Genomic DNA, 25,791 nt, shown 5'->3' on the forward strand with positions numbered 1-25,791 from the left:
TAGGGATTTTATTCTTTTTGATGTGATGGTAAATGGGATTGTTCCCTTAATTTCTCTTTCTGATCTTTCATCTTTAGTGTATAGGAATGCAAGGATTTCTGTGTATTAGTTTGGTGTCCTGCAACTTTACCAAATTCATTGTTGAGCTCTTGTAGTTTTCTGGTAGCATCTTTAGGATTCTCTATGTATAGTATCATGTCATCTGCAAACAGTGACAGTTTTACTTCTTCTTTTCCAATTTGGATTCCTTTTATTTCTTTTTCTTCTCTGATTGCCGTGGCTAGGACTTCCAAAACTATGTTGAATAAAAGTGGTGAGAATGGACATCCTTGTCTTGTTTCTAATCTTAGAGGAAATGCTTTCAGTTTTTCACCATTCAGAATGCTGTTTGCTGTGGGTTTGTCATATATGGCCTTTATTATGTTGAGGTAGGTTCCCCCTTTGCCAACTTTCTGGAGTTTTTATCATAAATGGGTGTTGAATTTTGTCAAAAGATTTTTCTGCATCTGTTGAGATGATCATGTGGTTTTTATTCTTCAGTTTGTTAATGTGGTGTATCACACTGATTGATTTGTGTATATTGAAGAAACCTTATATCCCTGAGATAAATCCCACTTGATCATGGTGTACGATCCTTTTAATGTACTGTTGGATTTGGTTTACTAGTTTTTTGTTAAGGATTTTTCATCTATGTTCATCAGTGATATTGACCTGTAACTTTTTCTGTGTGTGATAACTTTGTCTGGTTTTTGGTATCAGGGTGATGGTGGCCTCGTAGAATGAACTTGAGAGTGTGCCTTCCTCTGCATTTGTTTGTAAAAGTTTTAGAAGGATAGGTGTTAACTCGTCTCTAAATGTTTGATAGAATTCACCTTGAAGCCATCTGGTCCTGGACTTTTGTTTGTTGGAAGTTTCTTGATCACAGTTTCATTTTCAGTACTTGTGACTGGTCTGTTCATATTTTCTGTTTCTTCCTGGTTCAGTCTTGGAAGGGTGTACCTTTCTAAGAATTTGTGCAATTCTTCTAGGTTTTCCCTTTTATTGGCATATAGTTGCTTGTAGTAGTCTCTTATGATCCTTTGTATTTCTGTGGTGTCACTTGTAACTTCTTTTTCATTTCTAATCTTATTGATTTGAGTCCTCTCCCTTTTTTTCTTGATGAGTCTGGCTAAAGATTTATCAATTTTGTTTATCTTCTAAAAGAACCAGCTTGTAGTTTCATTGATCTTTGCTATTGTTTTCTTTGTTTCTATTTCATTTATTTCTGCTCTGATCTTCATGATTTCTTTCCTTCTACTAACTTTGGGTTTTGTTTGTTCCTCTTTCTCTAGTTGCTTTAGGTGTAAGGTTGGGTTGTTCATTTGAGTTGATTCTTGTTTCCTGAGGTTAGATTGTATTGCTATAACCTTCTCCTCTTAGAAGTGCTTTTGCTGCATGCATCCCATAGGTTTTGGATCACTGTGTTTTTGTTGTCATTTGTCTCTAGGTATTTTTTGATCTCCTCTTTGGTTTCTTCAGTGATCCATTGCCTATTTAGGAACATATTGTTTAGCCTCCATGTGTTTGTGTTTTTTACAATTTTTTCCCTGTAATTGATTTCTAATCTCATAGCGTTGTGGTCAGAAAAGATGCTTGATATGATGTCAGTTTTCTTAAATTTACCGAGGCTTGATTTGTGGCCCAAGATGTGATCTACCCTGGAAAATGTTCCTTGTGCACTTGAGAATAAAGTGTATTCTGCTGCTTTCAGATGGAATGTTCTATAAATATCAATTAAGTCTTTCTGTTCTAATGTATCATTTAAACCTTGTGTTTCCTTATTAATTTTCTATCTGGATGATCTATCCATTGGTGTAAGTGGGGTGTTGAAATTCCCCACTATTATTGTGTTGCTGTTGATTTCCTCTTTTATGGCTGTTAGTGTTTGCCTTTTATATTGAGGTGCTCCTATGGTGGGTGCATATATATTTACAATTGTTATATCTTCGTCTTGGACTGATCCCTTGATCATTATGTAGTGTCCTTCCTTGTCTCTTGTAACAGTCTTTATTTTAAAGTCTATTTTTTCTGATATGTATTGCTACTCCAGCTTTCTTTTGATTTCCATTTGCATGGAATATCTTTTTCCATCCCCTTACTTTCAGTCTGTATGTGTCCCTAGGTCTGAAGTGGTTCTCTTGTACACAGCATATATATGGGTCTTGTTTTTGTTTCCATTCAGCCAGTCTATGTCTTTTGGCTAGAGCATTTAATCCACTTACATTTAAGGTAATTATTGATATGTATGTTCCTATTACCATTTTCTTAAATTTTTTGGATTTGTTTTTGTAGGTCTTTTTTCTTCCCTTCCTCTTTTGCTGTCTTCTCTGATGGTTTGATGACCATCTTTAGTGTTGTGTTTGGGTTGCTTTTCCTTTTTCGTGTGTGTATCTACTGTAGTTTTTTGGTTTGCATTTCCCATGAGGTTTTGATATAACAGTCTATATATATATATCAAGGTTGTTTTAAGTTGCTGGTCTCAATTTCAAATGCAATTCCCATTTCCTGAATTTGTATTCCCCTCTTCTCATGGTAGCTGGTTTTGATATCATATTTGTGTGTGGATAATTTCCTCCTTTTACTGTATGTTTGCCTTTACCATTGAGCTTTCCCATTTGTGATTTTCTTGTTTCTAGTTTGGCCTCTTTTATTCCCCTGCCTAGGGAAGATCCTTTAGCATTTGTTGTAAAGCTATTTTGGTGATGCTGCATTTGCTTAGCTTTTACTCGTCTGGAAAGCTTTTGATTTCTTCCTCGAATCTAAATGAGAGCCTTGCTAGGTAGAGTATTCTTTGTTGCAGGTTCTTCCCTTTCATCACTTTAAATATATCATGCCATTCCCTTCTGGCCTGCAGAGTTTCTGCTGAAAAATCAGCTGATAACCTTTGGGGATTCCCTTGTATGTTATTTGTTGTTTTTCCCTTGTTGCTTTTGATATGTTTTCTTTGTCTTTAATTTTTGTCAGTTTGATTAATATGTGTCTTGGCATGTTCCTCCTTGAATTTACCCTGTATGTGACTCTCTGAGCTTCCTCAACTTGGGTGACAATTTCTTTCCCATGTTAGGGAATTTTCGACTATAATCTCTTCACATATTTTCTCATGCCCTTTCTCTTTCTCTTCTTCTTCTGGGACTCCAATAATACGATTGTTGGTCCATTTAATGTTGTCCCAGAGGTCTCTAAGAATGTCCTCATTTCTTTTCATTCTTTTTTCTTTGTTTTGTGTCAGTGATTTCCACCATTCTGTCTTCCAGCTCACTTATTCGTTCTTCTGCCTCAGTTATTCTGCTGTTGATTCCTTCTAGTGTATTTTTCTTTTCAGTTATTGTGTTATTCATCTCTGTTTGTTCTTTAAATCTTCTATCTCTTTGTTATTTCTTTTATCTTCTCAGTCTGTGCTTCCATTCTTTTTTCAAGATTTTGGATCATCTTTACTATCGTCATTCTGAATTCTTTTTCAGGTAGCTTGCCTATCTTCTCTTCATTTAGTTGTTCTTGTAGTTTTTATCTTTCTCCTTTATCTGCAACATATTTCCTTATCATCTCATTTTGTCTAACTTACTGTGTTTGTGGTCTCCTTTCTGCAGGCTGCAGGATCATAGTTCCTCTTGCTTCTGGTGTCTGCCCCCTGGTGGGTGAGGTTAGTCCAGGGGCTTCTGCAGGCTTCTAGTGGGAGGAACTGGTGCCTGCCCTCTGGTGGGTGGAACTGGGTCTTGTCCCTCTGTTGGGCAGTTCCCTATCAGGGTATGTGCTTTTTTTTTTTTTTTTTGCGGTACACGGGCCTCTCACTATTGTGGCCTCTCCTGTTGCGGAGCACAGGCTCCGGACGCACAGGCTCAGCAGCCATGGCTCACGGGCCCAGCCGCTCCGTGGCACGTGGGATCCTCCTGGACTGGGGCACGAACCCGTGTCCCCTGCATCGGCAGATGGACTCTCAACCACTGCGCCAGCAGGGAAGCCCAGGGTATGTGCTTTGGGGTGGCTGTGAGCATAATACTTTAGGCAGCCTATCTGCTGATGGGTGGGGCTGTGTTCCTGTCTTGCTGGTTGTTGGGCCTGAGGAGTTCCAGCACTGCAGCCTGAAGCTGTTGGGTGGGGTCAGGTCTTGGTGCTGAAACGGGGTCCTCCAGGAGCGCTCATGTCGATTACTATTCCCTGGGGCCTCTGCTCCCAGTGTCCTTGCCCCCACTGTGAGCTGCAGCCCACCACTACTTCCCCAGGAGGCCCTGCAAGGCCCGAAGGTAGGTCTAGCCCCGGTTCCCCAGGTCCCAGTGTACGTGAGACCTTGTGTGCACCTCCCAGAGTGGAGTCTCTGCCTCTCCCAGCCCTGAGGAGCTCCTGCACTCAACCCCCACTGGCCTTCAAGGCTAAATGCTCTGGGCGTTTTTCTTCCTGATGCCAGACCCTCAGACTGTCTTGGAGGACTATTTTTAAGTGGGAACGATGCTGTGTAGCCTGCATGGGTTTAATTGTTTTCTTTTTTTTCTTTTTTTTTTTGGTACAAGGGCTGTTTTTAGTATGGATGTCTGCCACCACTTTCTTCAGTGTATGCTGGCCTTTATCCCCTTGACAGGGGTTTTGATTGGTGTTGTGGTGACCAGAGCCTACACTGGGTATTGAGCAGGGCCTCCCGTTTGCTCTGTGGTTGTCACTGCCCTGTCAGAGGTGTAGTCTGCTCCCTAGTTGTTGCAGTAGAGGCCCCCAGATCTGTTTCCTAGCTGTGTTTCTGATCTGCGGTGTGAGGTATGTGCAATTGGAGCACTCCCACTGCGAGAGAAGCCACTGAGTATTCCTCCTTTGGAGCTGTTCACCTGTGGGTGTGCTCTGTTGTGGCGCCTTTCACCTGTTGTGTGAGCTCTCAGATTACACTGTTGTTGGCACTGCTCTCTGCTCCACCTTATCTGTGGGTGAGCCGGCAATTGGCCCTGGTGTCTCTCGAGCATTGTTCACACCAGGCCACCAGCATAGATCCACTGAAGTCAGGTTCCAGAATTGCAGTAATCATGGATCTGGACCCACTGTGGGAGTTATGATGCAGCTCAGAGTCCGGCCTGGCCCAACCCCGGCATGTACGTGCCCACAAAGTCCATAGCTGTGAAAGCAAGACCGGTCTCAGTTGCAGGAGCACTTGTTGTCCGTTCAGATGTTCCGCAGGCGCTGAGTTTACCAAGCCAGTCGTGGTGGGGTTTAATCCAAGGTTAGTGGCTGCGGCTCTTCTTCCTTAGTCACACAGCCCCTGGGGCTCAGCTTTGGTTTCCGCCACACCTCTGCGTGTGGACTACCCTCAGGTGTCTGCTCCCTGCACAGGCAAGAGGGGTGGAGGTGGCAACCGACTGGGGCTCATGTGCCCACTCAGGTGGGAGGGAGAGGAGGCGGCGACGGAATGAGGCACACGAACCTGCTCTGGTGGGAGCCCCTCCTAGTGCCTGCAGAGGCAGGGGCCGGCCCCTGGGGAGAGAGGCCGCAATGGCGACCCAGTCACTCAACAATGGCCCTTTGCTTGTACGGCAGACCAGGCTTCCTCCGGGAGCTTTTCTGGTTGCAGAGCTCCTCTCTCCTTTCCCCTCAGGCTGTCTCTGCACAGCCAACAGCAGTCCTCTCCCCAGGTTTGCTCTCCAAACCCCATGTTGCAGCACCCAGCCCCTGCCCATACCTCTCAGGCTGGGTCATGCAGCGCTGTGGCATGACCATCTGTGTAGGTCTCACTCTGTCCTGCCTGCCACAAACTGGGTGCTCTGCTCTCCTCAGGGCCCCCAAAGCTCCCCTTCTGTCTCAGCTGACCTATTCCGCAGTGAGGGGCTTCCCCGGGTGCGGGAAGCTCTCCGCTCCTTCAGCTTCCCGACAGGGGCACAGGTCCTGTCCTACTTCCTCTTTTCTTTTTTTTTCCTTTTCTCTCTTTCGTCCTGCCCAGTTACACATGGATCTTTCCTTGTCCTTTTAGGTTTCCCAGGCCCTCTGCTTGTGCTCAGCAGGTGCTCTGTGAGAATTTCCATCTGTCAACGTACTCTTCATGCGCCTGTGGGAAGAGGTGAACTCCACGGCCTCCTACTCTGCCTTCTTGACTCAGCCCCCCCTGTAGTTTTCACAGATGCATAATGTCATTTATCCACCACCATAGTATCATACACAATAGTTGCACTGCCTTAAAAATTCCCTGTGCTTCACCTGTTCGGTCCTCTATCCCCAGCTCCCAAACACCGGCAGCCATTGGTCTTTTCACTGTTTCTGTAGTTTTGCCTTTTCCAGAATGTCGTATAGTTGGAATCATATCGTGTGGAGTCTTTTCAGATTGGCTTGGCTGCGCCTCTGGTTAATTTTTTTGAGAGTTCATTGATGCATAACATTGAATTAGTTATACATGTACAGCATAATGATTTGATGTAGGTATATATCGTAAAATGATTACCCCAATAAAGGTAGCATTCATCACTGCACATAGTTACAAATTCTGTGTGTGTGTGTAATGAGAACTTTTAAGATAATCTCTTAGCAACTTTCAAATATACAATACGGTATTGTTTCCTACAGTCACCGTGCTGTATGTGATGTCTCCAGGACTTATTTATTTTATAACTAGAAGTGACTACCATTTGCCCACCTCTACCCCCTGCCTCCGGAAACCACCCAGATTGGCTTCTTTTACTTAGTAACCAGCACTTGAGATTTCTGCATGTCTTTTGGTGGCTTGATGGCTCTCTTTTATTGCTAAATAATATGTCTTTTTGTGGCTTGATGGCTCGCTCTTTTATCGCTAAATAATACTCCGTGGTATGAATGTATCGTAGCTTGTTTATCCATTCACCTATTGGAGGACATTTGGTTGCTTCCAATTTGGGGCAATTATGAAGTAGGTTTTAAGTTAGTAGAAAGCACGTGACTCTGCTAACACAGCTCTCTAACTGCTCGCCCAGCACGGACTAGTACTAGAGACATCTGCACACGGTGGTTCTACTCTTCTCTGCAGATTTCAGATTAGCTCTTTGACGCTTTTCACGATTATGTATCGAGGACTAAATAGACCTTAAATTCTGAGCCTAATATTTCTTCATAAGCTAGCACATTCAGGATAAAAGCAGCCAAGACAATTAAAAGATCCTTTGAGGAAATACGGAAGGCACTAAGGATATTTTGACTGAATCAGGAGAACTCAGAGACCCTGCCAAGACATCATAGGGAAGGGGGCTATCCCTTGTTCTGTGGGACCATGAGAAGCAGACTAGGAGCATGTGTACAAGCATGATGGAGTCAGGTTTTGAGAGGGTGCAGGGATCCCCACCCATGCTGTTGTAGGTATTTCCCCATCTCTCGTCAAGGAGCACGAGTGAGTGGCCATCTGACAATCTAGTCTCAAAATATCCCATTCCTGCTGAATCCCTAAATACACCCCACATAAACTTTATTCCAAAGTTTGTCAATCAAGAAATCTTCTGGGGCTTCCCTGGTGGCGCAGTGGTTGAGAGTCCGCCTGCCAATGCAGGGGACACGGATTCCTGCCCCGGTCCAGGAAGATCCCACATGCCGCAGAGCGGCTGGGCCCGTGAGCCATGGCCGCTGAGCCTGCGCGTCCAGAGCCTATGCTCCGCAGTGGGAGAGGCCACAACAGTGAGAGGCCCGCGTACCGCCAAAAAAAAAAGAAATCTTCTGAATAGAAACATTCTAAAACAATATTGAAATTGAAGCCAATAACCCATGTATTTACCTATATCTCAAACGTCACGAGATACCCTTGAAGCTGATTTAAGTTGTTTTTTTAAGTTGATTCTTAAAACCTGTAAAAGAGAACATTCACTATACTGGGGAGTATGGTCTCACCTGTGAGAAGGCGGACCTTGCTTCTCTCTGGGCCCACATGATTTGGTATCCAGAGCATTATCTGTGTCCTCCTAACTTCAGTTCAGAATTCCTCCTGCAGTTTCCATCTGAAGCGAAGCCTTCAGGCAGCCCCCGGTGCTTTTCACTAAGTGCTCTGCGGACCTGTGTGTGGCTCTTTCCGTTGCAGCCCAGAGGCCCCTGCCGTGCACACGCTGTCTGATGCCGAGGTCCTTCGCGTCCAGTGAGCCTCTTCTTCAGTTGACTCCCAGCCAGGGCCCGGTGCTTACAACTCCTGAGAAACATTCCTGGCTCTCCTCTGAAACTAAGTTGCTCAGGGCCTTAGTTTCATGCCTGAATCTCACTTCATTTACCAAGACCCCAATGTTCTGCTATTCTTCCTGATATTCTTAAACTCGATTTACCTTATTGCCCCCTCTCTGCTTCTCTATTACTTTCATACAAGCAGACATCAGGCACTGAGAAAACTGCCGTTCTTCCATGATGTTCTTGTGGGTGGATGTTCTGGTCTGAAGATCTGAGCCCCATTCTTTTTCTGATGCTGGTGTAATCTCATTGTGGCTGAAGCCTGGCTCTGGGTTAGGAAATAGTTTTCCATATTTAAGAACAGTGCCCCCAGGACATGCCTCGACTTTATGAACTCAGCCAGAGCTCCTCATATGAGAATCATAAAGGCCATTTTGACTCAAACCTATATTTCTCTGGGCTTTAAGGGAGGACTACATAAACTTTAACTTGGCTGTGCAGGTCAGGAAAGTAAATGTCATTGCAAGCCTCCATTTAAGATCAGACTTTATATTTACACCCTCTCTGTCAGAGTAAAGTACATAGACGCAGCAAGTCATGCTTACAGTGCAATCAGTTTAATGGGTTTCTACATTCTAATAAAATAGCAAACATTGGCAGCGTCACCATTTTCTGACTTACACTCGTCAACCTGAATGCATCACAGTGTTATCCTTTAGCTTCATGTTAGAACTTTATTGCATCATTTCACACACACACCCCAAACCCTTTATTTGTTCAGTCAGTTGTGCCAAAATAATCGAGAGAGAGAAGCAGACAGAAAACACAAGGCTGGCCTCGGTGTGACTCTGAAAGTAGTGGCCATTTAACCCCACACCATGCCTGTGTTTTTTTGGAAATTCCCCAAAGTGGTAGACTAGGGAGGCTGACAGAGGGGATTCCAGGGTTTGTCCTGAATGGGACTGTCCCTCGTTTGCTCGGCAGGCTGGAGCGCACGTCCTGGGAAAGTCGCACCGGGGGCTCTGGGAGACCCTCCCAACCTCAGCAAAGATGTAGAGGTTTAAGAGGCTGTGATGTCCTAGGAGCCATCAGATAGTTAGAACACAGGGTTTGTGCCAGAATTCCCCAAGGCAGTGGCTACAGAGTTATCTTTGAGACGGATCCTCTCCTCTGAAAATGGGATACGAAGGCACTGCGTTTTGTAAACAATTTCCAGGTTTCAAGGTCTCTGAAAAGTCCACGTCCTAAGCCTCTGAGTTTGTATCCACAGGCCAACCCTTGGGCACCTGCTGATGCACTGTCCCTGCTCTCGGGGAACCGGGGCTGGTGCTTCGCAGGTTAAGATATTTTCCACGTCAGCGCTGTTCACAGCTCGGGAAGGTGTTTGTTACCACCGAAAGCTGCAGTAATAAAACGCCAGTTAACAAGGATTAAGCCCACCTTGATACCAGAGGAACCTGAGGAGATGGGCTCCTTCAGCCTATTTTCTCCTCAAGCAGACAGCTTTTTCAAACCATCACAGATAGATGTGCATTTTCTTCTCAAACGTACCCTAAACCCGGAAGGCCGCGCTCCAGCATTTTTCTCAAATCACTTTTTTTGAATGAAATCTCTTCTCTTGTATTTGAAGCCATTCGTTCTTCCTCAGTTCTCTGTAAGCACTTAAAAATGCTGACTAGGACTTCCCTGAAAAACTCATTTATTCGTTTGTCAGCAGACTCTGATGTGTGCTTGGTGGTTAAAGACTGGTGTAGCGGCAGCAGCGATGCCTGTGCCGACACTGCCCTGTGGGCGCATCACGTCTCCAAGAGCAGGGCCCCGTGTGGCTGACCCTATAGCCCCCGTGCTTTTCCTTCTTTAGCTCTGTTCACTCATGCCATCCCCACCTTGCACGGAGATCTCTGAGATTTTGAGTGTAAAGTGCATTTCCTCGTACATCTCACAAAGGTGAGAGTGTATTTTCTAGTTCCTTTGTTATAATTTTCCATAGTCATGGAAACATTGATTTACATCTTTTAAAGCAGTAGCAAACCTAATACTTGGATGTTTCTTTTCAAAATGTGAATGAAGAGTTTGATTCAATAATCAACCCACAAATGTGCTTGGAGATTCTGCTCTGTGAAAGGCATCATTTTCTTGAAATGAGAAAATACTGAAAAATGTTAAGTGCACCATAAAATTCACTGTTTAATTCAATGTTTAGATAATCTGGATATGACATGACTAAAGAATAATTCCCAGAGCTACTTCTGTGCCTCTTTACTAGAGACAGAATGTTGTTTAGTGGTGTAACCTGAGACTCACCAAGGCACTGAGAAAGCAGAGGGTCTGCTTTCAGCTTTGTCTCCAAACAGAAAATTACTTTTCACATCAGTGTTGGATTAAGTAGCTTGTGGTGCCCTTCCTTTGGGTCATTAAATCATTAGTGAGCAATAATGCATCACTGGAAAACTGGCAAAAAGCCTTTCAGGACAGTCTTATGTTGTTGGAAGAGATCCTTTGATAGGCCATGGGGTGAGACCCAAGGGGGGCTCAGGTAACAACACTGGCCTGCCATCGGCCTCTGGGGAGGTAGGTCTGGGCCTCCACTCTTCTCTGTTCCTTCCCAAGCCGTGCTTAGCCTTCTCCTCTAGAAAAGTGCTGGACAAAGCCAGCACCCATTTCAGGGACACCAATAGGAGAGCTGTGCTGAGCACCCACTTTAAGTTTTTTCACTGTCAGTGACATCGGGGTGAGGCTCTCAGTGTCTGGAGGAACCTAGGAAGCCGTGTCCTTTGCAGAGTTCTGTCTCAGTGAGGCTATGCTGGGCTTGAGTATATCACCTTACGTTTGTAGGTCTGTAAAAAGTCCTGTATTTGAATTGGTAGAGGTACACTTAAATTTTCCCATAGACACAGTGGTGTAATATTAGGATACGTATTTGGCCAATGGCATCACACAAACTAGTTTTAGTAGACATGCAGGTAATTACGGTTATTCACTCCTTTTACTTGCTTTAGGGTCTAGGTTCTACCTCACATAATCTTCATAAACAAGACTGTGTTATTAAGGAAACATGCCGGAACACAGTTCTAGAAACTTTTCATTTTGTTTTTCCAGAATTATGCAAGCCAGAATGGCATTCCAGCGCCTCTATTTTTCCATTTTCTATCACTGATTATTTTTAAAAGCTGCAAGTTTACTCCCCATTCCTCAACAGAGGCAGATGCCTGCCTCTTACCGTTTCTGCCTGGAAGTGGGGTTTAAGACACTGTCGGAATATCTACTAACCTCCTTGCCCCAGTCAGTGCACCAGCGCCCGTCCCCACCAAACATCTGTGCTGGAGCCTCAGGAGAGATACCGGCTGCCTCTTCCAGAATCATCACACTGCACTCACAAACACAAAGGGGGAGTATTGTCACTACAACCTTTGCCCCTAAAAGACTGCGATACCTTCTGAGGCAGAGACCACTGTCTGTGTATCTTTCTATCCCCCAGGCTTGACACAAAGCTGGTGTTCAATTAAAGTTTTCAAAATGAGTGAATGAAAGAGTGAGGGAGATATTTGACAGAAAAGGCTCTGCAAATGTAGCTTACCTACAGTGGAGAGTTTACCTCATCCAGCCCAGTCCTTACCACGAGTGGCAACAGCAAGCACCAGACTTCAGGGACTAGCCAATTAGAAAGCCGCTAATGGAAGGAACGGAGCTCTGGGTGGGCGGACATCATGGTACCAAGGCAAGGTATGTTTCTGCCCCGACCCGGGTAGATGCTAACCACTGAAATCGGGTCAAGACGCAAGAAGCTACCAGACCAAAAGCCGCCTAGCTTGCCTGAGTGGCAAGGGAGGGAAGCATGAGGAGTATAGAAGTACTGAGAAAATATTCCAGTATTTTGAATTTTTGCCCAGGGTCCTCTTGCCAGCGGGAAGAAGGTGGATGTGCAGCGTGCCTTGTCCCATGTAAAGTCAGGGGTTCATGGAGGGGGGGCTCGAGAACACTTCTCAAGGCAGGCACACAGGCCTCTGAGGCCACTGCACACCAAAGTGTTCAATGCGATTTTAGCTCCCGATAATTCAGCTTTGTTCTCACATAGGTCCAAAATCACTTTTTTAAAAACAATGGATTGTAGGACTACACCAATAGAAAAATGACAAATTCCCATATTAAGTCACACCTGTACTATGACATGTGGCCAACGGGGCCCTCGGAGCAGGATTGCAAATTACAGGAAAGCATGTGTGCGGCACCTCCTCCCCAGCATCCTGCGCCCCTGTCCTGCTTCCCCATCACTTCCTCTTCGCCCCCCGCCCCAGGGGTGGGTGCTGCCCTCCATGACGGAAGCCTCCTCTCAGCCACGCAGGATGGTTACTGCTCTGCTTGGGTCTCCTTTCCCTGAGCCCACTGATCTCAAGCAGTTGTTAGGAAGAAAGAACACTCATACTTCTAATCGATTTGTTCACGTTGAGGTGGTAACTGCAGGTTTAGACTTACTGGCAAGGCATTCGCATTTACGAAATGTCTACCCTTCCATGAATCCCTGACTTAGCACAAGGTGTTGGGGGGATGTTTCCAGAGGAGAAGGTTTCCCAGGCCCAGGCCTTTTTCTCACATACAAGGGCAAAAGTCAGCACTTTAGATTGGAAGGCTGTGGAAAGGAATCCGAACTCGGTAGAATCTGGACTATTTCCTCAGTCACTGAACTCTGAACTTGGTTTACTTTCTTCCCTTATGACGGCAGCTCTGAACTTTACTCAGCCTTCAATTTAAGAACCAAAAAGCAAGAGGAGTCGCTGACCTCAAGGAAGTGATCTTGAATTTCTCTCGTAGGAGGGGTAGACTGTTACATGTTGTATAACCATAGCTCATAAAACAAGAAATGGCTTGAATTACATCACAATATTATAGGATGAGTGGCTAGAAGACATTTTATATTGTTAATTAGGTTCTGTCTGGTTGCGCAGATTCACCACTTTTTCAGAACATTTTTGGTGGCCGAATGGAATTGTTGTTTGTGTATCAGGCAACTTAGTACTTGGAAGATAACCCCAAATAAAAGAAGAAACAATCATAGATAAAAGTTTTTAGCTATGACCTAGACCAGTTCTTTGCTCAAAAAAGGTAAAAAGTTTTGGGACGATGGAATTATGAAGTTGCCTGAAAAATGGCAGAAGGTAGTGGAACAAAAGGGTAAAATAACTTGTTCAATAAAATTCTTGGTGAAAATGAAAAAAAGAAAAGTTTTTAGCTATGAATCAACTATGGAAAAACTGCCTAAGTTGAGAGGTGGAATTCAAATAAGAAGGAAGGAAATATTTTCAATGAACCCAGCCCATTAAAAAGTATACCGCTATGGAGGCAAGAGGATTCTAATCCTAACACATTCTGTCATGCCTCTGCCTGGTTCCACCTCATACATAAGCACCATTGACCAAAAACATTCAAGTGGTTGAAGATGGATCATAACGTTCAGTCTTATTTTCTGTTTTTACACCCATTTTTTTCAAACAATTTTGCTTCCGTATGTTGTTTTCCATTATTCCAAGGCAAAATTTTAATTTAGAACCCCTTGATTAATTTCAAGGGACCAGCTTTTGCCCTGGGTTTTCTACAGCTTCCTGTGAAATAGCTATTCTCATTTTATCTTCAGTCCACTCACCTCGTATAACCACGCCTCTTTCTGATAGCAACAGTGGTAGAATCCTTTCCCAAGGCGAGTGCTTGGCCTACTGAGCTATTTCTCCTACTTCTTATCCACTTCTTCAGTCTTTTCTGAACCATGTGCCAACAAGACCTTCTGCCCCTGGATACCTATTTCCTAATCGTACATTCGTTTTCCTTCTCTTCAAGGTCACTTAGTGTCTCTTGCCCCAAATCCAGTGGGATTTACCACTCGGTCACCTAAAGAGCCCCCGTGCTGCCATTTCTCCATCTCTCTTACCACATCATAACTCAGACACAGCTCTCCAATCCTTCTACCTGGAACGCTCCATTCCTTCCAGCTCTGGCTCCCACTCTCCTGCTCAAACAAAAGCCCCACGCTCTAGCACCTCTCACACCAGTCCACTGAGTATGGCTTCCCTCGTACGACCCACCTGGAAAGGAACAGCACAGGCATCGTGCTGACTGGCCTCTAGACCTAGACATGCCTTCTGGCTCTTCTCCAGGCATTGACATACCACCTTTCACATCAGCTGGGCAACTCCTGGGGGCTCTTCAGGTAATGAGACTCTCACATCTGGGGACTTGTCTAACTTTAGTAACCCTCCTCCTTTCCTGCAACACATCCTTACTGTAGTGTCAGTGGAGTGGGGAGTACTGTATTGTATTCTGGGGGTGTGGACCCTAACAATGAAATGCCTGACCAGGACTCAGTCTACTGGGAAAGCAGTGATCTGAAGACCAGCAGTCCCACTTCCTCTTGACCTGTAAAAAAGGGGTGCTGGTCAAGGGAAACTCTCCTGGCTCCTCAAACCACTGATTCCAGTTTTGCCTTCCTTTACTTAAAATTCCTGTTTCAACTTCTCTGGGCTTGATGCTCTACATTGCTACATACACAGCCTCCTTTTGTCTGGGATATGGTCTCTGATTCACCTTTGCTTTAGGCCTTTATTTACTGGCCAGCCCTTCCCCAGTGTGACTCCTAGAACAGAGGCTGGAGCCCTGGGATTCCTCTTACTTTCAAGGGAGCTTGGAACCTTCAGCCACCCCAGAGCTGAGCCTGTGCTCAGCACCTGCAGAGAAAGTCACTTTCCATGGGCCTCTCCTTACTCACACCAAGACAGTTCTAATTCAGTTGTGCTTAATACATTGAGCCAAATTAATCCCGACCGTGCTTCACATTTCTTAGTGTCTTTAGTGTCACATGTCTTAGGTCTCCTTTCTTAGTGTAAACCTGTAGTCACCTCCTCTATTTGTAGTCTGATCGCCTTATCGCTCTTCATTCATAGGCTCACTCATTCATTCATTCATCCTGCAGATATTCACTAGTGCCTACTATATGTCTGGTACTCTATTCAGCAGTGGGAATACAATAAAAATTCACACCCTCTGCTCTCAAGGATATAAAAATGGTAAGAATTTATAATTCTGAATTTTTCACTCTTCCCTCTGGAACCACAAATGTGGTAAACAAACTCTTCTGCATCATGAAACTCTTTGCAGAAGTGACACCCTCTGGCCTTCCCTGAAACCCGCCTCTCTCCTGAGGATGAAGAGTCCCTAGCAGCCAACTCGAATAGAGGCTGCTCATCCTCCCACACTCAGAGCCAAAAGGTGAGGCCAACATTCCTTTTCATCCCCAGTGTCACCTTAAGGTCATTGACTGCCCATTCTCATAGATACTTTTGCTCCTTTGAGGGTCTTGCCCCTCACAACCAACATATTTGCCCCACCTCATTTCTACCATTTATCAGATGTCTAGTAATTCTGCTGCATTTATAGAAAATCTGGTATCTGGCTCCAAGTTTTTTTTTTTTCCTCCCAAAGTCCTGCCATCACTCTGGGTTATCAGTACCCACCACCACTCAGATGGATAACCTATCCAGATCCTAGCCTCAAAATGCCTTGACCTCCTTACTAAAACGTAGGGAACATAAGTCATTCATTCCCTTCCCAGCAGGAGTTTCTAAACAATAAGGAGTCAAGATATGTTTGTTCTGTTATGACTAAGGCTTGGGGTGTGGGAGGGGGAGAGTGCAGTTTGGAACTGAGGTTAAATTGTGGCTTCTGTCTTCCCCCACAAGTGCAGACCTTGGCATGAACACAGTCTTGACTATTCACCCAAGCGCAGGCGCTGTCACCTAGCACGAGGGAGCACGAAGCAGAGAACATGGGCCAGTGTCACCCACATCACAAGACAGCAAGGCGGCCCCTGGAAATATGGACCAGTGAACCTAGCTTCCATTGAGCTCAGTGATCAAATAAGATTCCTCCTCCCAAAGAGAGCAGTGAGTAAGGAAAAGGGAAAGGGACCAAAATGTTCACCCTACTCCTGTTCACTACCAGGGGGTGAAGGAGGGGTTCTGTCCCTTCTCATGTGAGCAGGAGAGGGAAGAAAATAAGCGTTTTCTTTTGAATAATTCTCAACTCCAATAACCACTATCCCCTTTTTTCTTTACTTTCATGGCCACACACTGTAACTTATCACTATGAACTAGTCAACCTCTGAAATACTAGGTTTTATTCCTTCAGTTTCCAGGGCTTCAGCTTCCTAGAGATATCTTAAATCTCTGTTTCCCAAGGCTCATAGGCCTGGCCTGCCCCCTCCTCCTTCATTCACACTAGATCCAACAGCACTCTTGGTTCCCACTCCTGTCTTCACTCAACACCTGCCTGGTAGAATTTAGTCGTGTATCCATGCTCAAATCTGTCCTCTCTATTCCAAATCTGAGCGACTGAGTACAGACATACCTCAGAGATATTGTGAGTTCGGTTCCAGACCACTGCAGTAGAGTGAGTATTGCAATAAGGCAAGTCCTAGTGTGTATTAAAGTTATTTTTATGCTATACTGAAGTCTATTAAGTGTGAAATAGCATTATGCTTAAAAAAAAACAACGAACATATCTTAAAAAATACTTTATTGCTTAAAAATGCTAACCATCATCTGAGCCTTCGGTGAGGCATAATGTTTGTGCTGGTGGAGGGTCTTGCCTTGGTGTTGGTGGCTGCTGACTGATCAGGATGGTGGGTGCTGAAGGCTGGGGTGGCCATGGCCATTTCTTAAAACAAGACAACAATGAAGTTTGCTGCGTCGATTGACTCTTCCTTTCATGAATAATTTCTCTGTAGCATTCAATGCTGTTTGAGAGCATTTTATTGACAGTAGAACTTCTTTCAAAATTGGAGCCAATTCTCTCAAACCCTGCCACTGATTTATCAACTAAGTTTATGCAATATTCTAAATCCTTTGTTGTCATTTCAACAATCTTCACAGCATTTCACCAGGAGTAGATTCCATCTCAAGAAACCACTCTCTTTGTTCGTACATAAGAAGCAACTCCTCATCCATTAATGTTTTATCATGAGATGGCAGCAATTCAGTCACCAGTCCTTCAGGCTCCACTTCTAATTCTATTCCTCTTGCTGTTGCCACCACATCTGCAGTTACTTCCTCCACTGAGGTCTTGAGCCCCTCAAAATCATCCATGAGGGTTGGAATCAACTTATTCCAAACTCCTGTTAATGTTGATATTTTGACCTCTTCTCATGAATCACTAATGTTCTTCATGGCCTCTAGAATAGTAAATCCTTTCCAGACGTTTTCAGCTGACTTTGTCCAGGTCCATCAGAAGATTCACTGTCTATGGCAGCTATAGCCTAACAAAGTGCATTTCTTAACTAATAAGACTTGAAGGTCAAAATTAATCCTTGATCCATAGGCTACAGAATGGATGTTGTGTTAGCAGGCATGAAAACAAAATTAATCTCATTATACATCTCCATCAGAGCTCTTGGGTGACCAGGTGCATTGTCAATGCAGCAATATTTTGAAAAGAATCTTTTTTTCTGAGCAGTAGGTCTCAACAGTGGGTTTAAAATATTCAGTAAACCTTGTTGTAAACAGGTGTGCTGTCATCCAGGCTTTGTTGTTCCATTTATAGAGCACAGGCAGAGTACATAATCCTTAAGGGCCCTAGGATTTTAGGAATGGTAAAGGATCATTGGCTTCAACTTAAAGTCACCAACTGCATTAGCCCCTAACAAGACAGTTGGCCTGTCCTTTGAAGCCAGGCATTGACTTCTCCTCTCTAACTATGAACGTCCTAGATGGCATCTTCTTTCAATATGAGGCTGTTTGTCTACAGTGGAAATCTGTTGTTTCGTGTAGCCACCTTCATGAATTATCTGAGCTAGATCTTCTGGATTACCTGCTGCAGCTTCTACATCAGCACTTGCTGCTTCATCTTGCACTTTCATGTTATGGAGTTGGCTTCTCTCCTTAAACTTCATGAACCAAACTCTGCTAGCTTCTGACTTTTCTTCTTTTCTTCTGCAGCTTCCTCACCTCGCTCAGCCTTCATAGAATCAAAGAGAGAGTTGGGGCCTCGCTCTGGATTAGCCTTTGGATTGAGGGAATGTTGTGGCTGGATTTTTTCTTATATCCAGACCACTAAAACTTTCTCCATATCAGCAGTAAGGCTGTTTTGCTTTCTTATGAGTCACGTGTTCACTGGAGTAACAACTTAATTTCCTTCAGGAACTTTTCCTTTGCATTTATTCTCCTTAAGTCTCCTTCTCAACAGCCCTTATCAACTTTAGCAGGTTACTTTCCATCCTACCTCTTAAAGGAAGTTGAGAACAAGAGGCATGATTACTTTCAAATGTCTGTCCCCTAACTTTGTATATCTACATCTGTGCATATTTTCACATTTTCTTTAAGATCAGATAATAAAGTCCCTACAATAAAGGCTCTGCCCTTAGCTACTTCCCTCCCCTCTAGAAACCACCTGTTTTTTTTCGTATTGATGACTTTCTGTTTTATGTTTGTTCATTTGTTTTGTTTTTTAGATTCCACATATAAGTGCAACCATATGTATTTGTCTTTCTCTGACTTATTATTTCACTTAGTATAATACCCTGTAGGTTCATCCATGTTGTTGTAAATGGCAAGATTTCATTCTTTTTTATGGCTGAATAATAGTCCATTATATATATACCTATATATATGTGTGTGTATATATATATGTATATATACATATATATATATATCACATCTTCTTTATCCATTCATCTATTTATGGGCACTTAGGTTACTTCTGTACTTTGTGAGTAATGCTGCAATGAACATAGGGGTGCATATATATTTTCCAGTTAGTGTTTCCTTTTCTTTGGAAAAATACCCAGAAGTGGGATTGGTAGATTGTATGTTAGTTTTATTTTTAATTTTTTGAGGAAGCTCCATACTGTTCTCCATAGTGGCTGCACCAATTTACATTCCCACCAACAGTGCATGAGAGTTCCCTTTTTTCCCCATACTTGCCAACACTTTTTATTTGTTGTCTTTTTGATAATAGCCATTCTGAGGTATAAGGTAATACCTCACTGTGGTTTTGATTTTCATTTTCCTAATGATTAGTGATGTTGTACATCTTTCTTTGTGTCTATTGGCCATCTGTATATCTTGTTTGGGCGAATGTCCATTCAGGTCCTCTGCCCATTTATTAATCAGGTTTTTATTTTTTTTCTGAAGGTGAGTTGTATGAGTTCTTTGCACATTTTTGATGTTAATCCCTTAACAGATATGTCATCCTGCCATTCAGTAGTGGCCTCCTTTTGTTGATAGTTTCCTTCTCTGTGAAAAAGCTTTCTGGTTTGATGTAGTCTTGTTTCTTTTTGTTTTTGTTTGCCTGAGGGGAGATATTCCAAAAACATATTGCTAAGACTGACATCAAAGAGTATACTGCCTATGCTTTCTTCTGGGAGTTTTATGGTTTCAGGCCTTCCATTTAAGTCTTTAATATATTTTGAGTTTATTTTTGTGTGCAGTGTGAGTAAGCAGTCCAGTTTGATTCTTTTGCATGTAGCTGTCCAGTTTTTCCAACATCATTTATCAAAGAGACTTTATTTTCTGCATTGTGTATTCATGCCTCCTTTGTCATAGATTAATTGGCCATAAAAGTGTGGGTTCATTTCGGTACTCTCTGTTCTGTTCCACTGATCTATTTGTCTGGTTTTTTTGTGCCAGAATCATACTGTTTTGATTACTATAGCTTTGTAGTATAGTTTGAAATCAGGAAGCATGGCACTTCCAGCTTTGTTCTTCTTTCTCAAGATTGTTTTGGGGCTCCCCTGGTGGCACAGTGGTTGAGAGTCTGCCTGCCAATGCAGGGGACACGGGTTCGTGCCCCAGTCCGGGAAGATCCCACATGACACGGAGTGGCTGGGCCCGTGAGCCATGGCCACTAAGCCTGCACGTCCAGAGCCTGTGCTCCGCAGTGGGAGAGGCCACAACAGTGAGAGACCCACGTACCACAAAAAGAAAAAAAAAAAAAAGATTGTTTTAGCTATTCAAAGTCTTCTGTGTTTTCTTACAAATTTTAAAATTATTTGTTCTAGTTCTGTGAAAAATGCCATTGGTGTTTTGATAGGGATAGCATTGAATCTATAGTTTGCCTTAGGTAGTATGGTCATTTTAACAATATTAATTCTTCCAATCCATGACAAGTAGAAAGCTACTTGTTTGTGTTGTCTTTAGTTTCTTTCATCAGCATCTTATGGTTTTCTGAATACGGGTTTCTTACCTACTTAATTAGATGTATTCCTAGGTATTTTATTCTTTTAGATGCAATTGTATTTCTAATAGTTCTGGGGTGACGTCTTCAGGATTTTCTATGTATATTATCACGTCATCTGCAAATAGTGACAGTTTTACTTCTTCCTTTCCAATTTGGATTCCTTTTATTTCTTTTTCTTGTCTGACTGCTGTGTCTAGGACTACCAATACTATGTTGAATAAAGGTGGCCAGAGGAGGCATCCTTGTTTTGTTCCTGACCTTAGAGGAAATGCTTTCAGCTTTCCACCATTGAGTATGGTGTTGGCTGTAGGTTTGTCATATTTGGCCTTTATTATGTTGCGGTATGTTCTTCTATACCCACTTTGTTGAGAGCTTTTATCATAAATGCATGTTGAATTTTGTCAAAAGCTTTTTCTTCATCTATTGAGATGATCATATGATTTTTATTCTTTCATTTGTTACTATGGTGTATCACACTGATTTGTGAATATTGAAACTTCCTTGCATCCATAGGATAAATCACACTTAATCATGGTGTATGACCCTTTTACAGTATTGTTGAATTCAGTTTGCTAATATTTTGTTGAGGATTTTTGTATCTATGTTCATCAGTGATACTGGACTGTAATTTTCTTTTATTGTAGTGTCTTTGTCTGGTTATGGTATCAGGGTGATGCTGACCTCCTAGAATGAGTACAGACGTCTTCAATTTGGTGGGATAGTTTGAGAAGGATAGGCATTAATTCTTTAAATATTTGGTAGAATTCATCTGTGAAGCTGTCTGGTCCTGGACTTTTGTTTCTTGGGAGTTTTTAATTGCTGAGTCAATTTCTTTACTGGTCATATTTTTTATTTATTCCTGATTCAGTCTTGGGATATTGTATATTTCTAGGAATTTGTTCAGTTCTTCTAGATTGTCCATTTTATTGGCATACAGTTGTTCATAGTAATCTTCTGATCCTTTTGTATTTCTGTGGTGTTTGTTGTACCTTCTCCCTTTTCATTTCTGATTTTATTGATTTGGGACCTCTCTTTTTTTCTTGATGAGTCTAACTAAGGGTTATCAATTTCGTTTATCTTTTCAAAGAACTAGCTCTTAATTTCATTGATCTTTTCTATTTTGCTTTAGTCTGTATTTCATTTATTTCTGCTCTGATCTTTGTTTCTTCTTCTACTAACTTTTGTTTTTTGTTTGTTCTTCTCTTTCTAGTTCCTTTAGGTGTAAGGCTAAGTTGTTTATTTGACATTTTTCTTGTTTCCTGAGGTAGTCCTGTGTCACTATAAACGTTCATTTTAGAAATAATTTTACTGCATACCGTAGATTTTGGATAGTTGTGTTTTCATTTTTATTTGTCTATAGGTGTTTTTTAATTTCCTCTTTGATCCTCAGTGATGTATTGACTATTTAGTAGCATCTCGTTTATGCTCCATGAGTTTTTTGTTTGTTTGTTTGTTTGGGTTTTTTTTTTTTTTTTTTGCAGGTTTTTTCTTATAGTTGATTTCCAGTCTCATAGCATTGTGGTCAGAAAAGATGCTTGATATGAGTTCAGTCTTCTTAAATTTGAGACTTGTTTTGCATCCTAGTATGTGACCTGTCCTGGAGAATATTCCATGTGCACTTGAAAAGAATGTGTATTCTGCTGCTTTGGGATGTAATGTTCTATATGTATTTATAAAGTCCATCTGATCTAATGTGTCCTTTTAAGCCACTGTTTCCTTACTGATATTCTATCTGGACCATCTGTCCATTGATGTAATTGAGATGTTAAAGTCCCCTTACTATTATTGGGTTACTGTCAATTTCTTTCTTTGTGTTAGTATTTAGGCGCTTTTATGTTGTGTGTGTGTGTGTGTGTGTGTGTGTGTGTGTGTATATATATATATATATATATATATATATATATATACACACACACACACACAATTGTTATATATTCTTCTTGGATTGATCCCTCAATCATTATGTAATGTCTTTCTTTGTCTCCTGTAACAGTCTTTATTTTAAAGTCTATTTTGTCTGATATAAGTATTGCCACTACAGCTTTTTTTTATTTCCATTTGCATGAAATAACTTTTTCCATCCCCTCACTTTCAGTCTGTGTGTGTCTTTAGATGTGAAGTGAATCCCTTGTAGGCAGCATATATATGGGTCTTGTTTTTGTATCCATTCAGCCAGTCTGTGTCTTTTGATTGAAGCATTTAGTTTGTCTACATTTAAAGTAATGATTAATGGGTATGTACTTATTGCCATTTTTCTGTGTGTGTGTGTGTGGTATGTGGGCCTCTCACTTCTGTGGCCTCTCCTGCTGTGGAGCACAGGCTCCGGATGCGCAGGCTCAGCGGCCATGGCTCACGGGCCCAGCCGCTCTGCAGCATGTGGGATCTTGCCGGACTGGGGCACGAACCTGTGTCCCCTGCATCGGCAGGTGGACTCTCAACCACTGCACCACCAGGGAAGCCCAATTGCCATTTTTTAAAGTTATTTTGGGGTTGTTTTTATAGACTTTTTTGGTCACTGCTCCTTTCTTCTTTTGCTCTCTTCCCTTGTGATTTGATAACTATCTTTAGTGTTATGTTTGGATCCTTTTCTCTTTTTTGTGTGTGTATCTATTACAGATTTTTGGTTTGTAGTTGCCAGGAGGTTTATGTATAACAATCTGTAAAAAATAAATAAATAAATAAATATATATATATATATATATATATATATATATATATATATATATATATAGTTATTTTAAGTGCTGATCTCTTAATTTCAAATGCATTTTAACTACCCTACATCTTTACTCCCCACCCAAAATAATGTTTTGGACATCATATTTACATATTTTTGTTTTGTATTATTCTGTTTTGTGTTGTGTTATTTTGTTTTGTATTGTGGATATAGATGATTTTACTACTTTTGTTTTAACCTTCCTACTAGCTTTATAAGTGTTTGATCTACTACCTTTACCATATATTTGCCTTTACCAATGAGATTTTTCCCCTTATAATGTTCATATTTTAGTTGTGGTCTTGTCTTTTTCACTTAGAGAAGTTCCTTTAACATTTCTTGTAAAGCCAGTTTCTTTTACCTTTTGCTTGTCTGTAAAACTCTTTATCTCTCCTTCAAATCTGAATGATAACCTTGCTGGATAGAGTATTCTCAGTTGTAAGTTTTTTCCTTTCATCACTTAAATATATCATGCTACTCCTTTCTGACCTACAAAGTTTCTGCTGAAAAGCCAGCTGACAGTCTTATGGGAGTTCCCTTGCATGTAACTAGTCACTTTTCCTTTGTTGCTTTTAATATTTTCTCTCTATCTTTAATTTTTATCATTTTAATTACAATATGTCTTGGGTGGTGCTCTTTGGATTGATCCTGTTTGGGACTCTCTGTGCTTTCTGAACCTGGATGTCTGTTTCCTTTCCCAGTTTAGGGACATTTTCAGCTATTAGGTCTTAAAATATGCTCTCTGCCCCTTTCTCTCTCTCTTCTCCTTCTGGGACCCCTATAATGTGAATGTTAGTATGCTGGATGTTGTCCCAGAAGTCTCTTAATCTGTCCTTAGTTTTTTTTTAATCCTTTTTTCTGTTTCCTGTGTGGCTTGTGTGATTTCCACTACTCTGTCTTCCAGTTTGCTCATCTGTTCCTCTGTATCATCTAATCTACTGTTAATTCCTTCTAGCATATTTTCTATTTCAGTAATTGTATCTTTCACTCAGTTTGGCTCTTCTTTATATTTTCTAAGTCATTGGTAAACTTCTCACTGCGTTTATCCATTCTTCTCCCAAGTTCATTGAACATCTTCATGGTCATTACCTTGAACTTTTTTGAGGGTAGACTGTTTATCTCCATTTCACTTAGCTCTTCTGGGGTTTTATCTTGTTCCTTCATTTGGAACATATTCCTTTGTAGCCTCATTTTGATTAATTCTCTGTGTTTATTAGTTTACATTGTGTAGGTCAGTTATGTTTTCTGACCTTGGAGAAGTAGTCTTATATAGGAGATGTCCTGTGGGGCCCAGCAGCACACTCACCTCTGGTCACCAGAGCTATTTGCTCTACAGGTGCAACCCTATGTGGGTTGGGTTGGCCCTTCTGTTGTGGCTGGGCTGACTACTGTGGATGGGCTCATAGGTGGGATTGGTCCCCAGCCTGGTTGGCTTCCAGGTCCTGTCTCCTTCAGAGGCTGCCATCTGCTGTTGGGCAAGACCTTGCATTTTGTGATCTAGCAGCAGAACTGCTTGTCATCCCCAACTTGCCAGACCATTTCAAACAACTTTACATTTTTTTAATCTTGCCCCTGTGACCATTTTCCCCCTCAGTTCTCTGGCAAACTCCCACTTTAAGTCTTAATGGAAATATCATTTCTCCAGAACATTCTCCCCAGAACTTCTGTAGACCACGTGGGTTTCCCTCTATATTCCCAGGATGCTTTTTGCATACGGACTTATGAAATTTTAAAAACCTCTCCTATTATTTTCCCTCCGAATTGACACAGTTAAGAGTAATCAAATCGTTGATTTTATTCTTGTCTAATTCCTTGGCTCCTAGACTTCTCTGCAGTTGAGCAAAAGGTACGTCAAGTAAGTACACACACACCTCATCATTATGTGCACACCTTGAGCATTGCACTCTCCAGGCTGTACCGGAATAACACAGACTATATTGTAATAATTATTTCAGATGTCTCTTCAGCAGTCTCTAAGTCCCTGGGAGGAGTAAATATGTTTCTTTTCTTTATGTAACTCTAGCACCTGGCAGGATGACAGTCACAAAACAGATGCTCCACAGTAGTTTGTTGAGTTGATGAAATATTAACACTTTCTCGTCATCTCAGGTGATATCTTATCTCTAGGGCAGACGAGGAGGGTACATTTTGAGTTTTCAGCCCAGTTGTTTGCAATCAGGACATAGAAAAATATGTTTCCTCTTGGAACAGAAATGATCAAAAAACGTCTGCAAAACCCCATTCTCCCTTCAACTTCCTGTATGTAAACCTAACACCATTTGAAGCTTAGGGTGGTGTGACTTAAGAGTTTCTCACTTGAAACTGTGACTCAACTTCAGTGTTACTTGCTCTGTCACACTGTGTGCAGAATATAAATACACTTCCAAGCCCTTTTGAATCAGGCATTATTTCTTAAGAAATAAAATTTGTAGTGGACTTCATGGGAGTAATCTGGAGCAGGAAACAGCATGTTATTTGTTCTTTCTAACTTACCTTTAAAATATCCCAGAAAATGGAAAAAGCAGAGAGAGAAAACCCACAGCAGGTCTGGCACTAAATATAAACTCTATCACTTGCCTCCATCATAGGGTGCTGTGGCCTTAGCACACTGGGAATAGTTTATATGAATTAGAAAACTGTTGAGATCAGACTAAGTTTCCTCATCAGCAGACAGCACACAGTAACCTTCAGCTGACAGTCCACACAGGATAAGGTGCAAGCGTGAAGGCTTTTCTGAACATCTC

General features: G+C 42.1%; 1 long non-coding RNA gene across 6 annotated transcripts in view; it reads left to right on the plus strand.

The window, feature by feature from the left end:
• Positions 1–25,791, plus strand: part of LOC132430854 (uncharacterized) — a 156,156-nt gene that overhangs the window by 32,930 nt on the left and 97,435 nt on the right. Inside the window, exon 4 of one of the 6 annotated variants that reach the window (XR_009520580.1) lies at positions 5,981–7,299. The exons of the other annotated variants lie outside the window; for them this stretch is intronic. This is a non-coding gene — a long non-coding RNA (uncharacterized lncRNA). Of the gene's footprint in view, positions 1–5,980; positions 7,300–25,791 lie in introns of those variants that run through there. 6 annotated transcript variants of the gene reach the window in all.

This window comes from Delphinus delphis, chromosome 9, assembly GCF_949987515.2.
Source record: "Delphinus delphis chromosome 9, mDelDel1.2, whole genome shotgun sequence".
In the NCBI taxonomy this organism is placed as follows: domain Eukaryota; kingdom Metazoa; phylum Chordata; class Mammalia; order Artiodactyla; family Delphinidae; genus Delphinus; species Delphinus delphis.